Genomic DNA, 19,208 nt, shown 5'->3' on the forward strand with positions numbered 1-19,208 from the left:
AAAAATTGTATTTTAAATGAATTGTCCAAGCTAGGAAAAAAAAGGATCCACTTACCTGAGGCTTCCTCCAGCCCGTGGCAGCCGTCCTGTGCCCTCGCCGCAGCTCCGATGGCTCCCGGTCTTCTTCGCTGGTGCAGCCGACCTCGCCAGGTCGGGTTCCGTGTCAGCTTCTTCTGCGCTTCACCGCACGGGTCACGTGGTCCCTCTGACGTCATCAGCAGGCACGTGCAGGGGGGGTGCTTTGGGTACTCTTTTTAAAATCTTCAAAAAGGCTCCTCTGTTCGAGCAAAATAAGCCCCGCCACGATCGCGATAAGCCCCGCCCACCCGTGGGCAGCTCCACCCCCGCCCGGGACACTCAAGTTAAGAGGCCCAGACAGGAATCCTAGTGTGGCATACTGACCTTACCCTCCGCCTAGGAGCCATACTGACCTCTACCCTCCCCCTCCCCAGCACCCACAGTGACCTCTCCCTCCACCTAGCACCCACAGTGACTTCTCCCTTCCCCAGCTCCCAGTGACCTCTCCCTCCACCTAGCACCCACAGTGTCCTCTCCCTCCACCTAGCACCCACAGTGACCTCTCCCTCCACCAGCACCCACAGTGACCTCTCCCTCCACCAGCACCCACAGTGACCTCTCCCTCCACCTAGCAGCCACAGTGACCTCTCCCTCCCCAGCACCCACAGTGACCTCTCCCTTCACCTAGCACCCACAATTACCTATCCCTCCCCAGCTTTAGCAGTGATCCTGCCTACCCCAGCACCCACACTGACCTATCCCTCCCCCAGCACCCACAGTGAAATTTCCCTTCCGACAGAGGCTTCCCTCCTGTCCCCTGCAGCACTTACAGGGACCTTCCATCCCAAAAGCAGTACCTACAGTGACCTCTCCCATTGCCAGTGCCCACAGTGACCTCTCCCAACACACACCATCCACAACTACTCCCTCCTCCAGTAACTGCAATGACCTCTCCCAGCACCCACAGTGACCTCCCCTTCCTCCAGCACCCATACTGACCTCTTCCTTCCACAGAACCCACAGTGACCTACCTTTCCCCCAGCACCCACTGTGACCTCTCCCTTCTTCAGCAACCACACTGACCTCTACCTCCCCTAGCAGCAACTATGCCATTCATAGCAGCACCCACAGTGACCTTCCCTTCCTCCAGCACCCACAATGACCTCTACCTCCCCTAACACCCACAGTGACCTCCCCCAAAGGACCCACAGTGACCTCCATTTCATCCAGCACTCATACTGACCTCTACCTTCCACAGCACCCACAGTTATTTCCCCCTCCCCCCAAACCCACAGTGACCTGCCCTTCCCCCAGCATCCACACTGAGCTCTACCTCCCCCAGCAATCACACTGACTTCTATCTCCCCTAGCAGCAACTATGCCATTCATAGCACTACCCACAGTGATCTCCCGCTGCCTGCACCCACTGCAATCCCACCAATATTCAGCACCCACATTACACTCAACCAGTAACCCCCACTATAGCAAGCACCCAGTACTTGCACCAAGCACCCTGCACCCAATACTCACATCCAGCCTCCATATGGCACTTAGTACTCGCATCAAACAGCCACATGACACCCAATACCTGCACCCCTTCACCCTATAGCTGGCACCCAGTACTCACACCCACATGGCACAGTACTTGCACCCAGCCTCCACATGGCACCCACTATCTGCACTCACATAAACCAGTACTAGAATCCAAAGTACCTGCACTCAGAATCCACATGACACACAATGCTCACCCATAGCTAGCACCCAGTACAGGCATGGCACCAAGTATTCGCACCAATGTGATACCTAGTACCTGCACCCAACACCTACATGTTTCATCTGCAGTAGTTCCAGTTGCACTAAGCCTCCACTTGGTGCCAAGCACAAACACAACGCAATCACATATGACATCCAATACTTGCACCCAGAACTCACAAGGGACCGAGTACCTGCAATCAACACCTGCATAATGCTTGATACCCACCCATAAAGCCAGAATCCACATGACACCCTGTGCCAGCACCCAGAACCTACATGGCACCCAGCTTCTGCATTTAGCACTTACATGACAACAAATACCCCACTAGCCAGCATCCATTACCCACATGTTACCATATACTCACTCCCAGTACTCACTTGGCACTCAGTATTTGCACCTAAGACCCACATGACACCCTATAACCCCCATAATCAACACCAACATGGCACAGTATTCACACAGTACCTTCCAAAGCCATTATATGCATCTAGTACCTGTCCATGGCCAGCACCCAAATAGAACCCAGTACCCACCCTTGGTCTGAACCCATATGAGACTCAGTACTCTCCCATGGCACACATCCAGACCACACATGACACTCCCTGCTCACTCATGTCCAACACTCACATGGCTCCCTGTACCAATTGGCACCCACTATTGTTTATCACCATCTGCTACTCATTCAGCACCCAATACAGCATAGCACCCACTGCAACTAAACACCCAATACAAACTGGACCTTGGTACCCACAGCTGCTTGACACAGACTGTACTTTGACATCTCAGCACCCACTGCAACTTAACACAAAGTGGACCTTTGCATCTTACCACCCACGGCATCTGGGCACCCACTACACCTTGGCACTTTTGCATCTACTAATGCTTAGCAACTACTGCATACTCGCAACCACTGATTCTTTGCCTGAAAATAAGCTTAGGTGCTGATCTAGAGGGACAGAGGTCTCAGTAATGAAAGGTGAGTCCGTGCTTCCACCGTGGGCTCCACTGGGCTCACTCTAACAGTGGGCACCTATGACTGCTGATTTGAGGGTGGTGGCGCCAAAGGAGTTGGTTGGAAGAAGACACAAAGTCTGCCTGATACTTCTATAAAGGTGTGTGTGTGGGGGGGAGGGGTTAAGACTGCCTAATGCTTTCTGGAGAGGGGTTATTATATACACAATTTAGCACGATTGATCAATTAGGGCCCCTTTTTCAAATTTGAGCATCCCCCCTTGAAGATCCTCTGCACGGCCCTGGTCATCAGGACGGTACTGCACAGGCGCACAACTAATGCGCTTGCGCAGTGCCGTCCTGATGACGTTGGAGGGACCACATGACCCGTGCGGTGGAGTGCAGAAGAAGTCGACCCGAAACCCGACCTGGCGAGGTTGGCTGCACCAACGGAGAAGACCGGGAGCCATCGGAGCTGCGGCGAGGGCACAGGATGGCTGCCACGGGCTGGAGGAAGCCCCAGGTAAGTGTATCTTTTTTTGTTCTCGCTTGGACAATCACTAAGTTTAGACAATCAAAATTCTAATCATGCATTTATTTAAAAGCATAAGTAAACTTGAGTTGCAAGTTTGTCTTAAAAATAAATGTAAACTCATGTAAGAAATTGGCAGTACAAGAGGAGTCGGGTAGACAATGGCCCATGCCTACTGCCTGCCTGCTAGGCATTACAGTAATATCCTTTTTTATTATTCATTCCCATGTAATGATTTGCATCATACAGTATGTGAGAATGGAGTTTGTCTTCCCATAGTGAATTGCAGGAATGACATCAGAAGTAGGCAGCCTTTAATCTGCCTATGTTAAGTCACTTACTATAGAGTGTACTGTGTGTCTCTGCTACCTGTGTCTCTTTCTTACTATTATCACTCTTTCTCTCCTCATCTTCCACCTCCATTGTATTCTCTGAAGTTTGTTTTTCTGTAGATCTTCCATCTCTATCACCCCCCTTCATCTCAGGCCTGGAACCCACTTGGATCGCTTTTCTGAGCGCTTTGTGATTTGAACAGCTCTTGCTAATGTAATGCTATGGGTGTGATCCCACTTGAGCGATGTGATTTTATAAAAATCCCCCATAGCATCGCATTAGCAAGAGCTTTTTTAAATCACTAGCACTTAGAAAAGGCTGCTAGTGGGTTTGAGCCTTAGTCCCAGTTTGACACCACTGTGTTTGAGCCTGCTTTTTCTCCTTCCACCACCTGGAGCTCTCTTTCCCTCTTATACCAGGCTCTCTCACTTCCTTCATCACTCTTCTCTCTTTCTCTCCTTCAGCCACCTTATACATCAGAGGATGAATCTCTGGCATTCTATACTTTTATCTTCTGCTCTCTCTTCCATCTCAATAATGTCCTCTCTATCTCCCACCATTTGGCGAGCTCTCTCTCCACCTCCATTATGTCCGCTCTCTCCTGCTACCTTGTGTTCTCGCTCATCATGTAATCTTGCGCTTTCTCTTCCTGTACCACATTACACTCTCCACCACCCTGTTTTTGTACCCACGTACCCTCAGGCCCCTTTCACACTGGTTTTTACCGCAGGCCAAAGCTACGCCAGTGAAAGTCTATGGGGTCTTTCACACTGACGCGATGCGGCGGAAGTAATGTATTCGCCGCAACCCCGACGCGAGCTAACGCCAGTTAGCAGTGTGAAACTGGCCTGAGCAGTAAGTCAACTTGCATACTCTGCCACCTTACCAGAACAGTGAAATTGTGAGCCTGTGCAAGTACCTTGCAGACCCCAATTATTTGAATGGTATGTCAGAGCCCGTCACTTCAAAATCTCAAAAGCTGCAGACAATGTAATCTCTACCCTATTACATACCAAACAGTGAGGAACTGCTTCGCACTACTCAACAGCATTTATTGCCATCAATGGCAGGTAATATCAGACAATTGCAAATATATACATGTGAAAGATGATACATATCATTCCTAGTGGCGGCCACCGCTCTCCCCGACACCCCCAGTTTCCTGTCATGATAAATATCATCTTTGATGCACATGTATTATATGTTTGCTATGGACTGATATTACCTGCAATTAATGGCAATAAACGCTGTTCAGCAGTGCCAAGCGGTTCCTCTCTTTTTGGTATCTATTGCTGAACTTTACATGTACGCTTTGAGCACACTTATGGCTATTCATGCTGCTACACCCCTTATCTTGTGAGATCCACTCTGCATCCAGCTTATCTGTGTGCCTGCCAAACTCTTTTGTTGTTTCAATGTAATCTCTACCCTGTTTATTGTAGGGGCACCTACCTATCTAACCTATGCTGGGGGCAACTATTCTGGCTACCTATATTAGAGGCACCCACCTAGCTAACCTGTACTGGGGCACCTACCTATCTAACTTATACTGGGGGCGCCTGCCTATCTAACCTATACTGGGGGCAACTATACTGGTTGCCTATACTGGAGGCACCTACCTGGCTAACCTATAGCGGGGGCAACTATACTGGCTCACCTATGCCTGGCTACCTATACTCGGGGGACCTGTACTAAGTGCAACTAGACCTGGCTAACCTATACTGCGGGCACCCATACCTTGCTCGGGGGGGGGGGAGGGGCGCAATTTTTTTTACGCCCTCGCCCTGGGTGCATTTTAGCCTAGAAACTGCACTGTTTACGCATTCCCGCTGGTGCAGAAAGCTATCATGGACGTTAACAAGTACATTTTTACACGTTACAGGTGCAATGCGTAAAAAATTACTTGTTAATGTCCGCGATAGCGTCCCTTTAACGTCCATTGCATTCTGCTACATGAGCATGATTTGGGAGCAACACATGAGAAAGGAGTGAAGCATGGGCCACCCCAAGCTGTGGATCTCAGGGTTGGCTCACACGCAGCACTCCAAAGGGGGGGAAGGACAGGCGCAGACAGCTCACTCCAGGGCTCACACCACCTAGAACAAGCCATCCACCACCAACCTCCAAACGGGGGATAGAAGTGAAAACACTATATAGAGAATGTTATGTGTGCATCAAACACCAAGTTAAACCTGACAAGTCTGGCTTTGCAAATTTGGCCTAATTGGCTTATCATGAGGCATAGCTCATGCAAATATGCATTTGCTTTCGCATGCCAAATTGTGCAGGGTCTAAAACCAATTCTGCAAAGCAGATGCCCTGTGGGAATTAGTTCATGCTGCATTAGCACTATCCAGGAGCACCATATAGAGGCTCCTCAATGCCCCCATTCAACCGGGGGGCCACAAGCCCTTTCACTGCTTGGAAACCACAGCGGCACCCTGGAGGTGGGTGGCTGGGAGGTGCAGGCGACCCCCCCCCCCAAGCGTGGCCAGCGCCGGGGAGAGCCGTCCGCACCCACCTCCCGAAATTAAAAACAGGCACTTACCTTAACTTCCATTGCGTTCTACTACATGACCACAACTTGGGAGCAACACATGAGAAAGGAGTGAAGCATGGGCCACTCCAAGCTGTGGAGCTCACGGTTGGCTCACACGCAGCACTCCAAGGGCGGCTGGGGAGACATCCTTGATTATGTCCTCCCAGCACTAGCATTGTCACAATGTCTGCATATATAGAGCTAAATCTAATGGATTAATAGGACTTTAAGGGGACTCTATAATTGTATTATTACTATTACTGTTGTTATTATTATTATTTATTGTATTTATATTGCGCCAAACATATTACGTAGCGCTGGACAATACATATATACAATGATGCAAGAATGACAGACATAACAAGGTTATACAACATAGAACAAAGTTATTCAAGGCAAACGGTACAAGATACATGATCATGCGATTATGGACTGGTTAGGTAGGTCCAGTAATGCAAGTACAGGCTTTCATAGGAAAGGAGCACACAATCCTGTCGATTACACTACGGAAGGGAGGATCCTGCCAGAGGCTTACAATGTAAGGGGGGGGGGGGGGGGGGGCGGTGAAAACACTAGGTGGGGCTGTGGAATAAATATTCAGTAGAGAGTTACTGCATGGTAGGGGGTGGATAGGCCATCTTAAAGAGGTTTTGAGGGCTTGCTTGAATGTGTTGAAGAAGGGAGCAAGTCTGATGGGCGGTGGAATGGCATTCCAGAGGGTGGGGGCGGCTCTTGAGAAATCCTGCAGGCATGCATAGGAGTGGGAAATGCGTGGGGTGGTGAGGTGCAGGTCATTGGAGGATCGAAGGGGACGACCTGGTGTATACCTGTGAACAAGCTCTGAGATGTAGGTAGGGCAGGTTTTGTGCACAGATTGTTGTAAGTGGAGGTTCATGGTTATGAAGTAGGCCATTTATGTCCACTAAAAAAAGTTTATTACAAATAACATATAATCACATTGACAAATTAAAAACAGAAACAAATGCATATTGCTTGTTACCTCACAGAATATATCCCTATGTTCATATATAATAGAAAATCTTCCCAAACAATACAGAGAATAACAAGTATGTTTTCCTAATGAGGAAGTGTGTATAAATCCCGCCTCGTTACACTCTCAGGAAACGTAGCCCCCAGTACAACAGATTTTATACGATTGGTTAAAGAAGCCAAGCTCAAAAGACTTAATTTCTTTCATGAATCATAACAAGATTTTGTCCACTTTATCAAGAGAAAATAGCTTGGAATAATTAACCTCCCTGGCGGTATATTAAAACCGCCAGGGGGCAGCGCAGCACTTTAAATTTTTGTTTTTTAAATCATGTACCTAGCCTAGATGTGCAGCGGCATCCCCCCACCCCCTACGATCGTCTCCGGCGATCAGCGCAAACAGGAAATCCCGTTCAGAACGGGATTTCCTGTTTGGCTTCCCCGTCGCCATGGCAACGATCAGGATGATGTCATCGACGTCTTGACGTCAGAGGGAGTCCCGATCTACCCCACAGCGCTACCTGGCACTGATTCGCCAGGCTGCGCACGGGGTTTGGGGGGGGCCCTCTAACGCGGCAGGTAGCGGCGAATCGGCGGCGATCGAGTTATGCACGCAGCTAGCAAAGTGCTAGCTGCGTACAACAACAAAAAAAGTGTACAAATCGGCCCAACAGGGCCTGAGCAATCCTCCGCGGCGGCTTAGCTGCCAGGGAGGTTAAACAAGCAGCATTATTCAATATTCTTTGGTGAATGAATAGCTCATATATAAGGACACGATCTAATTAAGGATAAAGTCCGTATGAAGGTTGAGATCTACAACGCAGGGACAAGATAGTAAGTGTGTGTGTGTGTGTGTGTGGGGGGGGGGGTTGTGCTTATTCCCTGCCCTAATGGCTATTAGAGAATCAACTGTGAGTACAAGCCTTGAGCCTATGTACACAATCCACCAGCAGCGTATTGGCATAGTATTTTTATTTTTTTTATAGTTGTGTTTGTAAGTCTCAGAAAAACACTGGGTCTGAGCTATATCAGCCTTGATACTAAACATCATGGGGAATGCTGTATTTATTTAACTACTTACCTAAAGTGTCAATCCTAAATCTATTTGCCTAATTACTTTTTTTCTACTCTAAGGGTTAATAATCCAAGACTTTAAATTACACTTACTCTGTAGTTCAGTAAGGTTAATGTGCATAGCCCTGCCCAATTACTGCCGCCTGTAGGGATAGGGATTCGATCCCCTTGGCGGCAGTTCGGATCATAATACTGTGAAGACGTGTGGACAGCTTTTTTTTGTGGAGGGTGGGGATGGAATGAGTGGCTGTGCTAGATCTTTAGGTGATGGGAGACACCTGTACACACTCTAGATTCTCACGTGAAATTGACCTTAACAATCCTGTCGGCCAACTGTCACCCAGCTGTGGACTGCAGTGCATTTTTCCATGATACCTAGTGGGAAATCATAAATCATTTGTTTTGATGTGAGAACAATCCTGAGACCTGGGAACTCACAAGAAGCAGGGCCGGATTTGTACTTTCCAGTGCCCTCAGCCTGCTGTCACCCCCCCCCACCCCCCCTCAACCACCACCACCAAAAAATATTCTGTCCAACACTCTGACTAGCGATCACTGGTTTGAATGGGCTCATTTCAGTTGTACCGCTCTGCCCCCCATTCAACAAATAATTCCTGTAATTCGCGCTCCTGCCCGAATGTGCACAGCAACCGATAGTGTTCTGAGCATGCATACTTGAGAAATGACGCTGATGTATGACCGGTACTTGTTAAGAATGCATAACACTGTACCGGCCTTGGTTGCTGTGCACATCTGGGCAGGTGCGAGAAAATACAAGGAGCGCGAGTGGCCAGAGCATGCACTGTTTCTTTGTCCTCTGTGCGACTGGCTGCAGTCGGAGCCACAAACAGGTGGCAGGGCAGTGCAACCAAAACAGAGAACAGGTAAGTAGCAAACATCCTTTCAAGACCCACTTTGGATGTTCTGTTGTAATTAGAGTGGACCTGAACTCAGAACTTCCTCTCTGCTCTAAAAGATAGGCAACAACATAACCTTTAAAGAAAAACATTTTGTTGTTACAGCTGATACAAATCCTGCAATAAATCTGCAGTGTGTCTACTTCCAGCTTTCATGGAAGCAGCCATATTGTTAACATCCTGTGCTTTCAAATGAGCTTAGATGTTGTGGCATTCAGGTGACACAGTGTAGAGATCAAATTACAACTTGTGATTAGACACAGATGAGGGGGACTTAGACAGGCTCTCTAAATACATACATGGTACATTTATCTGTTTTCCTTCTGTCCTGTGCAAGAGTTCAGCTCCACTTTAAAGCATCTGAATGACATTTATTTATATTTGCTGAAAAATCTATGCATCTCTTTTGAATGCTGAATGTACATATGGTGGTGTGCTCTAACATATTGACAGTATACAAGTACAAAGTCTGAAGAAGGTGTATTAGCAGAAAGCTTACTCTTTTTCTTTTAAGTCAATAAATGGTATCATCCTGATTGAAAACGTTCTGCTTTCGCTGATGGCTAAGATGGTACATTGCTCTACTGTTACAGGAAAGCAGAAGGATGCCAAACCATACACACTAGCATAGAGGTAGTAACAGCTCAGGTGACAGTTTAGCAATGAAAGGGAAGCAAATTACATTTTTATTCTGGCAGGTCTTATAGATGGTAGGAGCAGGACAGAAAATGAGTCAGGAAAGAGTTAACTGAAGCAGGGAAGAGATCACTGCTAGCTAGGTAAAAAAAAAAGAGAAACAGTCATAAATTAGGGTTAGAAAGTAATTAACAACTGCTGGGGTCAGTGTCACAGCTGTAAAAGAGGTGAAGAAACTAGCAGAGCTCACTGATGTTTGTAAATGCCTGCATTAAAACTTAGCGGAACTTAGTTCTATCTGCTTTGTAATGTAAATCCCTGGTATTTCTCACATCCACTTGTACTTTATGTCCATCATACAGAGGAATGGATCATCAGGTGACAGCAGGTGAGATGCTGATTGTCATAACAAATCAAGAAGTGAGAGAGAGAGAAGCAGAGACTGGGGAATAGTGTTGCTCGAACATTTAGATATTCGGGTTCGGTTCGGTTTGGTCCAAACATAATGGAAGTCATAAGGAACCCGAATATTCCAGAAAACACAAAAAAATGAGGGAAACTTCTGCAAAATGACTTGGAAATAGTGTGTGGGGGGGGGGGGAAATGAGATCCTGAAAAGCTGTCGTAGTACCAATGGGACCGGCAACGCTAACCCAGCACACGGGATGGAAGAGGAGGTACAGGAGAGCAAGGCCACGCTTTGAGACACAGCCCAGGCATGGCATGAGGACAAAATGCATGCGTAAAGCAATGCATTTCGTCACCATGCAGTTATAAATGTAATAGAAATGAAATATTCCTGAAAATGGCAACGCTAACCTAGCACACAGGATGGAAGAGGAGGTACAGGAGAGCAAGGCCACGCTTTAAGACACAACCCAGGTCTGGCATGAGGACAAAATGCATGCATAAAGCAATGCATTTCGTCGCCATGCAGTTATAAATGTAATAGAAATGAGATATTCCTGAAAATGGCAACGCTAACCTAGCACACAGGATGGAAGAGGAGGTACAAGAGGAGAAGGCCATGCTTTAAGACACAACCCAGCACACAGGATGAACTGAATTGAACTGAATTTTCAGCTTAAAACCATCAACGGATACCAGCAGAATTTCACAGGCAATTTTGGAATTCTGCCAGATTGAAAAAGCAATTCCGTTCCGACCAAATGGAACAGAATGACTAATTTCAGCCTGAAATTGCGGAAAATACAATTCCGCGGAAAGCGGTGACCATCCCTACTAGAGAGAAAGAGAGAGAGATGAATCTACATGGCTATCTGGGGTTCTCTTCGGACAACTGTTGAACACAAAAGGCAAGGCCATGCCTGGGTGGGCTTGAACCACCAACCTTGCAGTTAACAGCCAAACGTGCTAACCAATTGTGCCACAGAGACTGTGTACCACAAAGACTGTGCACGCAGTTGCTGTTGAATGATTTTATGGGGGTGTCTTTTGGAGGAAGGAAGTAAGTCTGCTCCAAGAAGTTTCAGCATGTAGTGTTGGTGGTATAATGGTTAGGATAGCAGCCTACCAAGCACTAGACCTGGGTTCGATTCCCGGCCAATGTATGTAAGCTGGCTTTTGAAAGCCTACAATTCCCTAAGCAAGCTCATTTTTCTCTTGGATATATCACAATGGTACATGCTAGGCTGGCTTCAGCATGTAGCATTGTAGTGTGTTCTGTTGGTGGTATAATGGTTAGGATAGCAGCCTACAGAGTGGTAGGCCTAGGTTCGATTCCCAGCCAATGTATGTAAGCTGGCTTTTGAAATCCTACAATTCCCTAAGCAAGCTCATTTTTCTCTTGGATATATCATAATGGTACATGCTAGGCTGGCTTCAGCATGTAGTGTTGGTAGTGGTATAGTGGTGAAGAGAGCTGTCTACCAAGCACTAGACCTGGGTTCGATTCCCGGCCAAGGTATGTAAGCTGGCTTTTGAAATACTACAATTCCCTGGAAGACGAGACCCTCCTCCCACTGGGAGGAGGGAGGAAGGGGAGAAAAGGAGTCTGTTGAGTAGAAATTCTTATTAGGCAGAAATCATTTCGGTGAGAAAAAATTTGAATTCCGTAAAATTCTGCGAAATTTCGTAATTTTCCGCGGAAATTCCGCTATAGTGATATAGTAATTCCGATCCGTCACAATGGAACGGAATCATCAAATTCCGTCCGGAATCACAGAATTTTTATTCCACGGAATCCAGCGACCATCCCTACCGAAAAGCAAGCAGTCATTGTCCTGGCTGTATTCATTTCTGTGGGAAACCCAGACCCGTAGAGAAGACCAGACCAGCACCTTCCGAAATAGGCAGATTTGATGGAGACTACTACAAAGGACCTCTCTGAATTCATCAAAACTAGTTGGGCAGCAATTAGGAATGCTATAACAGGAGAGGAATGTACCTTAAAACTTTGTATGGAGCCTATATTCCGATTAAAGGCACATATAGACATAAAGATAGTGGGGAAGTACTATCATGTCCAAAGTGTGTTGATACAAACCCAAATTTAAATGATATGCTTTGGCTGTGTAAATCTATGCAGGCCTTCTGGGAGACTCAACATCCACACATTATATACCCATAACCACAACCATAAGTGGGATACTTAGTTATCTAAATAATGTGTGTAGTTTCTTCATCAATCATTAGACCTATGTATATATGTAAATATCTTTGGTATATTATTATTATTATTATTAATATTATTATTAATATTATTGCTTTATATAGTGCCAGCATCTTCCATGTTGCTGTACAGCAGCAAACAGGGCACAACAATACACAATAAACAATACAACAGTTAATACAAGACAATGGTGGGTTACCGCTGATGCAGTGAACAAATCAATTACAGATTTTGACACAGGGGTGTGAGGTATACAAACACATTTCACAGCATTGAGAGACAAAAAAGGAATAGAGCCCTGGCCAAAGGCCTTACAAAATGTTTAAGCGATAGGACAGTAGGTAAAGGAAAGCTGGTGGTCAGTGGCTGGTATGACAGTATGCTTGCCTGAATGGGAGAGTTTTCAGCTTTCACCTAAAAAGAGTAAGGGCCCGTTCTCACCTGAGCGGGAATCGCGCGATTCCTGCTCATGGCAAACCGCTAGCGGTTTTGCAAAAACCCGCTACACAATGTAGCAAGTGGCAGTGTTCTCACTGCCGCGGTTGCGGTTAGCGATAACCGCAACCGCGCTGCATGCAGCGGTTTGCTGGCGATGAGCGTTCAACGATTAGCGATCGGGATTAGCGTGCAAAGCACGCTAATCGCGATCGCTCCAAAACCGCTGCAGTGTCCAGTGCTTTTTCTGTGTTAATCACGGGAAAATCACTCCCGCAAAACAATCGCCGGCGTTTTGCGATTATAAGTGTGAACGGGCCCTAAGTGTGGGTGAGTGGCGGATGTGTTGAGGGAGAGTGCTCCAGAGGAGTGGAGAGGATCGAGATAAGTCTTGTATGCGAGAGTGAAACTAGTGTCCCATGAACCTTGTCCCATGAACCTTAGAGCCACACCAAAGTGCAAAACACCAACCAAGAGATTGTCCATAGGCAGTATAATCCATAGAGCAACAAAAACATAAACCAAGTTTTTTTCTGCTAATAATACTCAAACATTTCCTGATATAACACTCCACCCCCCCCCCCCCCCATTTACCAAGTTGGAACACTTTCTGCTCCTAACAGCTAAAAAGGCAGTTATGGAAAAATGGCTTCATCTTACAACCCCTACTAAAGATGAGGTGATTACTCTCCTTAAACATTTACTACAGTTGGAGAGACTCATCCTAGAGACGCAAAAAAAAAGTCCAAAAATGTTTCAAAATGCTGCAAACTTTTATTGAGACAACATTCACAAGACCAAATAACACAAGTAATGAAGCCATTTGAAGATACAGAACAGTACCTAAAAAACAAAATAGCAGGTTACTTGTGACGTTTGGAAATTTAATTTGATTCGGTTTACTGTTTAGAATGTGTACACCATGTAAAAATGGATACTGACTTATAATAAAGCAGTGATGGCACTGGGGGCACATAAAACATTTGGGGGGGAGTTGTCCGTGGCAGGCAAGGCTGATTCCCATAAGATTTAATGCTGAAATCAGCAAAAAAACCCATTCAGTGTATATTTATTGGATTGGGTAAAAGTTATAGCGTTTACAATCTATGGTGCCAAAAGTGAATTTTTCCATTTTGGAGCATCACTGACTTTTCTGACCACCTGTCATGTTTCATGAGGTGCTAAAATTCCAGGATAGTATAAATACCCCCCAAATGACCCCATTTTGGAAAGAAAACATCCCAAAGTATTCACTGAGAGGCATGGTGAGTTCATAGAAGATTTTATTTTTTGTCACAAGTTAGCGGAAAATGACACTTTGTGACAAAAAAAAAAATGGAAAAAAGTTTCCATCTCTTCTAACTTGCGACAAAAAAAAAAGAAATCTGCCACTTCTCCTGAGTACGGCTGTACCACATGTGTGACACTTTTTTGCAGCCTAGGTGCGCTAAGGGGCCCAACATCCTATTCACAGGTCATTTTGAGGCATTTGTTTTCTAGACTACTCCTCACAGTTTAGGGCCCCTAAAATGCCAGGGCAGTATAGGAACCCCACAAGTGACCCCATTTTAGAAAGAAGACACCCCAAGGTATTCCGTTAGGTGTATGGTGAGTTCATAGAAGATTTTATTTTTTGTCACAAGTTAGTGGAAAATGACACTTTGTGAAAAAACTATAAAAATCAATTTCCGCTAACTTTTGACAAAAAATAAAATCTTCTATGAACTCGTCATACATCTAACAGAATACCTTGGGGTGTCTTTTTTCTAAAAAGGGTTCACTTGTGGGGTTCCTATACTGCCCTGGCATTTTACGGGCCCAAAACCATGAGTAGTCTGGAAACCAAATGTCTCAAAATGACTGTTCAGGGGTATAAGCATCTGCAAATTTTGATGACAGGTGGTCTATGAGGAGGCGAATTTTGTGGAACCGGTCATAAGCAGGGTGGCCTTTTAGATGACAGGTTGTATTGGGCCTGATCTGATGGATAGGAGTGCTAGGGGGGTGACAGGAGGTGATTGATGGGTGTCTCAGGGAGTGGTTAGAGGGGAAGATAGATGCAATCAATGCACTGGGGAGGTGATCGGAAGGGGGTCTGAGGGTTTGGCCAAGTGATCAGGAGCCCACATGGGGCAAATTAGGGCCTGATCTGATGGGTAGGTGTGCTAGGGGGTGACAGGTGGTGACAGGAGGTGATTGATGGGTGTCTCAAGGTGTGATTAGTGGGGGGAATAGATGCAAGCAATGCACTGGCGAGGTGATCAGGACTGGGGTCTGAGTGTGTGGGCGGGTGATTGGGTGCCCTAGGGGCACATAGGGGTCTAATCTGATGGGTAGCAGTGACAGGTGGTGACAGGGGGTGATTGATGGGTAATTAGTGGGTGTTTAGAGGAGAGAACAGATGCAATGCACTTGGGAGGTGATCTGACATCGGATCTGTGGGCGATCTATTGGTGTGAGTGGGTGATCAGATTTCCCGCAAGGGGCAGGTTAGGGGCTGATAGATGGGTGGCAGTGACAGGGGGTGATTGATTGGATTGGGTAAAAGTTATAGCGTTTACAATCTATGGTGCCAAAAGTGAATTTTTCCATTTTGGAGCATCACTGACTTTTCTGACCACCTGTCATGTTTCATGAGGTGCTAAAATTCCAGGATAGTATAAATACCCCCCAAATGACCCCATTTTGGAAAGAAAACATCCCAAAGTATTCACTGAGAGGCATGGTGAGTTCATAGAAGATTTTATTTTTTGTCACAAGTTAGCGGAAAATGACACTTTGTGACAAAAAAAAAATGGAAAAAAGTTTCCATCTCTTCTAACTTGCGACAAAAAAAAAAGAAATCTGCCACTTCTCCTGAGTACGGCTGTACCACATGTGTGACACTTTTTTGCAGCCTAGGTGCGCTAAGGGGCCCAACATCCTATTCACAGGTCATTTTGAGGCATTTGTTTTCTAGACTACTCCTCACAGTTTAGGGCCCCTAAAATGCCAGGGCAGTATAGGAACCCCACAAGTGACCCCATTTTAGAAAGAAGACACCCCAAGGTATTCCGTTAGGTGTATGGTGAGTTCATAGAAGATTTTATTTTTTGTCACAAGTTAGTGGAAAATGACACTTTGTGAAAAAACTATAAAAATCAATTTCCGCTAACTTTTGACAAAAAATAAAATCTTCTATGAACTCGTCATACATCTAACAGAATACCTTGGGGTGTCTTTTTTCTAAAAAGGGTTCACTTGTGGGGTTCCTATACTGCCCTGGCATTTTACGGGCCCAAAACCATGAGTAGTCTGGAAACCAAATGTCTCAAAATGACTGTTCAGGGGTATAAGCATCTGCAAATTTTGATGACAGGTGGTCTATGAGGAGGCGAATTTTGTGGAACCGGTCATAAGCAGGGTGGCCTTTTAGATGACAGGTTGTATTGGGCCTGATCTGATGGATAGGAGTGCTAGGGGGGTGACAGGAGGTGATTGATGGGTGTCTCAGGGAGTGGTTAGAGGGGAAGATAGATGCAATCAATGCACTGGGGAGGTGATCGGAAGGGGGTCTGAGGGTTTGGCCAAGTGATCAGGAGCCCACATGGGGCAAATTAGGGCCTGATCTGATGGGTAGGTGTGCTAGGGGGTGACAGGTGGTGACAGGAGGTGATTGATGGGTGTCTCAAGGTGTGATTAGTGGGGGGAATAGATGCAAGCAATGCACTGGCGAGGTGATCAGGACTGGGGTCTGAGTGTGTGGGCGGGTGATTGGGTGCCCTAGGGGCACATAGGGGTCTAATCTGATGGGTAGCAGTGACAGGTGGTGACAGGGGGTGATTGATGGGTAATTAGTGGGTGTTTAGAGGAGAGAACAGATGCAATGCACTTGGGAGGTGATCTGACATCGGATCTGTGGGCGATCTATTGGTGTGAGTGGGTGATCAGATTTCCCGCAAGGGGCAGGTTAGGGGCTGATAGATGGGTGGCAGTGACAGGGGGTGATTGATGGGTGGCAGTGACAGGGGGTGATTGATGGGTGATTGACAGGTGATCAGTGGGTTATTACAGGGAAGAACAGATGTAATTAATGCACTGGCGTATTGATAAGGGGGGGGGTCTGAGGGCAATCTGAGCGTGTGGGTGGGTGATTGGGTGCCCGCAAGGGGCAGATTAGGGTCTGATCTGATAGGTAACAGTGACAGGTGGTGATAGGAGGTGATTGATGGGTGATTGATGGGTAATTAGTGGGTGTTTAGAGAAGAGAACAGATGTAAACACTGCACTTGGGAGGTGATTTGACGGCGGGTTTGCGGGCGATCTAATGGTGTGGGTGGGTGATCAGATTGCCCGCAAGGGCAGGTTAGGGGCTGATTGATGGGTGGCAGTGACAGGGGGTGATTGATGGGTGATAGGTGATTGGCAGGTGATTGACAGGTGATCAGGGGGGATAGATGCATACAGTACACGGGGGGGGGGGGGGTCTGGGGAGAATCTGAGGGGTGGGGGGGTGATCAGGAGTCCCCAGGGGGCAGTTTAGGGAAGTTTTAAAAAAAATAGCGTTGACAGATAGTGACAGGGAGTGATTGATGGGTTATTGGGGGGGGGGGGGTGATTGGGTGCAAACAGTGGTCTGGGAGGTGGGCAGGGGGGGGGTCTGAGGGGTGCTGTGGGCGATCAGGGGGTGGGGGGGCAGATCAGTGTGTTTAGGTGCAGACTAGGGTGGCTGCAGCCTGCCCTGGTGGTATACATTACAAAGTGTATTATACACTTTGTAGCGGCGATTGCGGGGTTAACAACCCGCCGGTGCTTCAGAACGGCCGGCGGGTTGTCGTCGCGGGTGGGTGGAGCCAGTTGCAGGTGGAAGCGCGCGTCATCAATGACGCGAACGCTCCCCCGGCATGCCGAAAGGACGCAACGCCCTTGGGCGTATTGCGGTCCTTTCGGCGTTCACTTTGCCGCCGCCCATCGGCTGTGGGCAGTCGGCAAGTGGTTAAACAATGCACCCAATGTTCATACTCATTCTAGGTCTATGGCTGAAAGTATTAAGCTGGGGACCCACCATGGGCGCTTTGTGTAATCTTTTCTAAATTGCAGAAGTGCTGCAAATTCCTGGAGTGATAGTGATTTGGCTACTGTTGGCACTGTTGCTATCACTACCAAACTGTTGCAAGCAGCGTTTTGCTAGTGGTACCACCTACATGGGGATCCACTGGTAAAATGCTTTGCCATCTGCCGGTGATCGGCAAGTACTGCCAAAGCGCACAGCTGATAGATTACAGCTCTTAGAGACTCTCAGCAGGACAACTAGGCAATTAGCAGGGTGTAGCAATAGGGGTTGCAGAGGATGCGACTGCATCGGGCCCGAAGGGCCCTCCCTCAACTGCAGTATTAGCTCTTTATTGGTCCTGTGCTCATAATAATCACTTCTGTAGATACTTTGAATAGTAGTAATCATTAACAAACTGTTTCCCATCCCCTTCTTACACCTCTGACACTGTAGTTGCCATTGGCAGGTTTTGGTGCACCGTATCAATTGTTATGTATAGAGTGCTTGGGGGGGGGGGGCAATGTAAAACTTGCATTGGGGCCCACAGCTCCTTAGATACGCCACTGGCATTAGCATAGTTAAAAAGCAAAAAATATATGATTTTTTTTTTGAAAATGTAAATACATTTATATGCATATATTTCAGTATGTTACGCTATTAACGTAATGTAACGTTTGGAGAAACATTTATTGTATTTTGATAGTTGTTCAGAGATTATATTACCGTAATAATTATTTGAAAGCATCATAGAACTGAGATTTCAGTTCAAGCTGCTTCTGTACACCTTCAGAATCGTTGTGCTCTAAATTAAAAGAGATTAACTATGTATTGTATATACTGTACTCACGCTGCCTGCACAGGATTACTATGTAATTGTAAATACCAGGCTAATGTCTAAGGTCACATGATTACTGGTCTATTTTCCTCCCTGCCCACTCCTGCCAGAAGTGCGAATGGTCTGAACTAAAGAGTCAGCAGGACATGCACTTAAAGGACCACTATGGCGAAAAAAGTAAGGAGTTAAAATCTGACATAGCCAACAGGTTTTCGACTAGTCCATCTCCTCATGGGGGATTCTCAGGGTTTTCTTTGTTTGCAAAAGCATTTCCTGAATGGCAGTTTAACTGCCAAAATAGTTAGATACCAGCCAGCCTCCCTACTCACTTGCACACTATTTTGGCAGTTACACATTAACTGCTGTTCAGGAAATGCTTTGCAAACAAAGAGAATTCCCCCATAACGAGATGGACTGGTCCAAAACCTGTCAGTTCTATCAGATTTTAACAGCTTACTTTTTCACCATAGTGATCCTAAAGTCAGTAGGTTTAAAATTATTTGTGGTATTAATGTAAATTACCAGTTT

At 46.5% G+C, this 19,208-nt stretch overlaps 1 protein-coding gene across 4 annotated transcripts in view; it reads left to right on the forward strand.

The window, feature by feature from the left end:
- MID2 (midline 2) overlaps window positions 1–19,208 on the forward strand; it is a 594,385-nt gene that overhangs the window by 166,179 nt on the left and 408,998 nt on the right. The window contains exon 1 of one of the 4 annotated variants that reach the window (XM_068247693.1): window positions 19,090–19,160. The exons of the other annotated variants lie outside the window; for them this stretch is intronic. The gene's annotated coding sequence lies outside the window, so the exon portion shown is untranslated. Of the gene's footprint in view, window positions 1–19,089; window positions 19,161–19,208 lie in introns of those variants that run through there. 4 annotated transcript variants of the gene reach the window in all.

Source organism: Hyperolius riggenbachi, chromosome 8, assembly GCF_040937935.1.
Source record: "Hyperolius riggenbachi isolate aHypRig1 chromosome 8, aHypRig1.pri, whole genome shotgun sequence".
NCBI classification, from domain to species: Eukaryota; Metazoa; Chordata; class Amphibia; order Anura; family Hyperoliidae; genus Hyperolius; species Hyperolius riggenbachi.